The sequence below is a fragment of the Penaeus monodon genome, chromosome 11, assembly GCF_015228065.2.
Source record: "Penaeus monodon isolate SGIC_2016 chromosome 11, NSTDA_Pmon_1, whole genome shotgun sequence".
NCBI lineage: Eukaryota > Metazoa > Arthropoda > Malacostraca > Decapoda > Penaeidae > Penaeus > Penaeus monodon.
The window spans coordinates 2,708,991-2,713,990 of record NC_051396.1 but is presented as its reverse complement, the minus strand read 5'-3'; the positions used below and the strand labels follow the sequence as shown (position 1 = coordinate 2,713,990).

At 37.2% G+C, this 5,000-nt stretch overlaps 1 protein-coding gene across 2 annotated transcripts in view; it reads right to left on the bottom strand.

Annotated features, from left to right (window-relative positions):
* LOC119578662 overlaps positions 1–5,000 on the bottom strand; it is a 22,984-nt gene that overhangs the window by 16,600 nt on the left and 1,384 nt on the right. The gene's annotated exons all lie outside the window — the stretch shown is intronic.

Below are 5,000 nucleotides of genomic sequence, written 5' to 3'. Positions count from 1 at the left end.
TTTTTTTATTTAACATTTTCGTCTCTTCTGATTCTTCTTCGTTTCATCTTATTTTTTATCTTTATTTTTTAAATTTTTTTCTTTCTTTTCTTCTCATTTTCTTTCTTCCTTTGTTTCTCGTTTTCCTTTCTTTAGTTCTTCTCATTTTCTGTCTATCTTCCTCTTGTTAATATTATTTTCTTTTCTTAATTTTTCTTCATCATCATCATCTTTACCTTACATTCCTCATGTACATAAAAAAGGGTAAAATGTCTGGCATGTTTGTAACGAGTTCTAGATTTTTTTTTTGACAAAACATATCTAGTACAATCCCCTCCCCCCTCCCCCCATCCCTCAAACCACCCACACACGCACACAACCCAACGCCCACCCCCCCTCCCACATCCATACAACATAACGCCCCCGCCATACCACAACACCTCCTCACAAAACACAAACACAAACCCCCTCCCACACTCACACACACACTCCCCTCCCGCACGCAAACACACACCCTCCCACACACATACACACCAAAACAAACCTCACCACCCCTCCCTCTCCCCAAAACAACAACCCCCCCTCCCCTCACGCCCCAAAACACACCCTCCCCCAAAACGCAAAAAACCCCCCCCCCCCACACGACACCCCCTCCCTCAACCACACACAAACAACGCCCCCCCCCCCCCCCCCACCTCCCCACCCCCCCCCCCTCTCCTCCCCCCCACACACACCCCACACACTCTACGGTACACAGCTCGAGAAAACAGGGCAGGAGGAAACGGTGTTGAAACTCATAATATACGAGGACGCCTGAGCAGGTAGTTAAAAAAAAAAGAAAGAAAGAAAAAAAAAAAAAAAAAAGAACCTTGACAACCCTGCCCGGCCGTCCATTCACATACTGAGAGCGAGACCGAGCGCGGATCTGATCGAATCCTCGCTAATGGGGATACGAGCGCTTTTTGGGAATAGATCGCTAAATAAATAATATTAACGTTCGTTATATAGACCTGCTGATCAACCGTTTCGTTATCATTAGAGCCTCGTTGATTAACCGTTTCGTTATCATTAGAGCCTCGCTGATCAACCGTTTCGTTATCATTAGAGCCTCGTTGATTAACCGTTTCGTTATCATGAGAGCCTCGCTGATTAACCGTTTCGTTATCATGAGAGCCTCGTTGATTAACCGTTTCGTTATCATGAGAGCCTCGCTGATTAACCGTTTCGTTATCATGAGAGCCTCGTTGATTAACATCATTACTTAAATCCGAGTGAGACTTGATCGAATCTTCGCCAGGAGATGCGAGGATTTTGGGGAAAGACCCTTAATTAATCTCAACTGTTTCGTTATTTTTAGATAATTAATTAGCTGTTTCGTTATTATTAGATCATCATCATCAGTGATCATCATTAATTAACTGATTCGTTATTATTAGATCACCATTAACTTTCGTTATTTTTAGATCATCATTAATTAACTGATTCGTTATTATGTATGTTCGTAGCCTTGTTGTTGTCATCGGCATTTTGATTGTGATATATATATATATATATATATATATATATATATATATATATATATATATATAATTTTTTTTTTTTTTTTTTTTTTTTTTTTTTTTTTTTGGCGTTGTTTTTTGCTGTTAATGTTCTCAGGAAAATCACTATCGTTTCTATCTTCACTATCATCATCATCGGTATCATCATCATCTTTATCATGAGTATTTGCAGTTAACATTTTTATCAAAGTTGTGATTTTGTTGGTAGTATTATCATTACCATTACTATTATTAGTATCAATATTGTTATTTACTATTCTTTATATTCTTCTTGCTATTAGTATAATCATTATTGTTTTTATCATCATCATCATCGTTCTTCTTCTTCTTCCTCTTATTATTATTATTATTCTATTATTATTATTATTATTATTATTTATTTATTATTATTATATCATATTATTATTATTATTATTATTATTATTATTATTATTATTATTATTATCACTATTATCATTATCATTACTTTTATTATCATCATTCTTATGAGTCCTAATCTTCCTCTTATCATTGTCATTATTACCAGTTCTACTATTACTACTACTACTACAACTACCTCTACTATTATCATTGTAATAATAATATGAATGATAATAATAATAATAATAATAATAATAATAATGATAAAATGATAATAATAATAATAATAAATAATAATGAAATGATAATAATGATAATAATATAAAAATTAAAATAATAAAATAATTAATAATAATAATAATAATAACAATAAAACAGTAATAATGTAAAATAGTATGAAATAAGAACAATAGATTGAAAATATATAATATTCAAATACCAACATAATAATAATAAGAATAACAACACATACCATCCTAAACCCATCCCATTCCCACACATACCCACGCATACCCATCTCGTACCCACACATACCGTCTCATCCACCATCCCAACCAATCCATACCCACATCCATCACCATACCCACACACTCTCATCTCCCACTCATACACCCAACCCACACTCTCATCTCCCACCTCATACCCATCCCATACCCACACACTCTCACCTCGTACCCGCACCAAGCCCCCAGACCTCCCCCGAAGGCGGAATCCGCGCCATCCGCACCCGACGGCTGGCGTGAAGCCCAAAGAACCCGAAATGGAGCGAGGCGGAGGCGAGGACGAGGAAGTAACTCGAGTTCTTTCGCCTTGTCGGAGATTCCCCGGCGGTAGCCAGCGGCGCTGTGACGTCACGGATCGGCGCTGACGTCATATCTCGTTCAGGTCCTTCTCGTGTGTGTTTTTTTTTTATTTTTTTTTATTTTTTTTTTAGGTGGGGGAAGGGGGGGGAGGGTTCTTTTCGTTGTCGATTCTCCTTCCTTGTTTGTATCTATCACTGTCTCTCCGTCTTTCTTTTAATGGCAAAAAGGAAGTGGCCATTGCCTCAAAGGCATAGTTATGCACGTATATGTATGTGTGTATATATGTGCACACACACACACACACACACACACACACACACACACACACACACACACACACACACACAAATAAATATACATATGTGTGTGTGGTGTGTGTGTGTCCTGTGTTTGTATGTATGTATGTACAGGCATACACACATGATAAAAAGTGGAAGATAAAGAAACTAGAAAAAAAAAACAAAATTAACAGACAGAAACACACACATATACACACAAAACATAAACACAAACATAAGCATACATGTAAGTGCAAAAAAAAAGCAAAAAAAGAAAAAAGCTTGCTCTCACACACTCTGTCCCTGCGTACAGTTGCAACACATCACCCCCCCCCCTCCACCCCTCCGCCCGCGGAAAAAAGAAGAAAAAAGAAAAAAAATTGCAGTACAGGATCAATAACCTTGATTGTTGCTAACTTGCACACTCACGCACACAAAAACACATACACACTTACAAACCACATACATACACATACAAATACATGGACATATATGCAAAAAACAAACAACAACAGAAAAAAAAACACGCGCTCATAGACAAACAAATGCATAGACATACACATACATAGACGCACTTTTTCCTTGTATACCTGTACCGTTCATGTACACCTTGGACTAGTGATGATTATACGTTTGTTTGTATCTCCTCAATGTCTTAAATACACCCCCCCTTTTTTAGACGACACATCATTCTCAAAAAAAAGAAAAAAAAAAGAAAAAAAAAAACACCCCATAATCAAAATAACTAGAATTAAACAAACCAGAGAGAGAGAGAGAGAGAGAGAGAGAGATAGATAGATAGATAGAGAGAGAGAGAGAGAGAGAGAGAGAGAGAGAGAGAGAGAGAGAGAGAGAGAGAGAGAGAGAGAGAGAATATATATATATATATATATATATATATATATATATATATATATATATATATATATATATATATATATTCAGTACCAAATTTGTTTTCGCAGACGAGACCTCACTCAGTACAGCAAAGCTCAACAAATGTAAGCAATAAACAGTGACTTACTACCAAGTTTGTTTTCCACAATGAGACCTTCCCTACGCGTCTTGATCAATTACAGCACCTTTGCCTGTCCTGATACACCTGTCCACAGCTAACCTGGTACACCTACTCTGCAACCCACGTCGATTAGGTAATTAAGAAAGCCCGATTATAGAATCTGCTATAATTTAAATATAGTATCTTTCTCAAACCATGATAGAGATGTAGTCAGGAAACGTGGTGCGATATTGTTTGCAACTATGTAGAAAAGGTATGAATGAGCATGAATATCTTCACAATATAAGAGACTGTATGTGTATTGTTTTCATTCTCATTCATGGCTTTTCTACACTTGTCAGCATGAATACGGTTCAGCTATGCCTGTCTTGGATGGTAATTATGATGGCGATGATGATATCGGTGGAGGTGGTGATGATGGTGATGGTGATGGGGATGGGGATGATAATGATAATGATGTTGAGGATATAATAATTGTAATGATAATAATAATGATAATGATAGCGATGATAATAATAATGATAATACAGGTACTACTACCATCAATAACAATAATAATGATCATAATAATGATAAGATGAGGATAATAAGAAAGAAGAAGACGACGACTCAGAAGACTTAGGAAGAAGACAAGACAAGAAGGAGAGAGAAATAAGAAAAGTCCCCCCCCCCACCACCACCACCCACAATCCACTCCCCCTCCCCCACCATCTCCTCCCCTCTCCCCACACCCTCCCCCGGCCTCAGTCAAAAACGGGAGCTACAGTAAATCAAGGAAGAAGGAAGTTTGATTTTTTTTCTCTCTCTCTGTCTCTCTCTTTCTTTTAACTCTGAGACAAGGCTAAGACAAGGGTATTGGAGTGAGCTGGTATGAACCGCTAGGAATGACGATGTGGTAATTAGACTGAAACACCAGCTAATGAGGAGACAAGAGGCAATGATGAGAAAATGTGTAATTAGAGAGAAAAAATAGTTGATTATATAACAAGTTGGTTTATAAGGA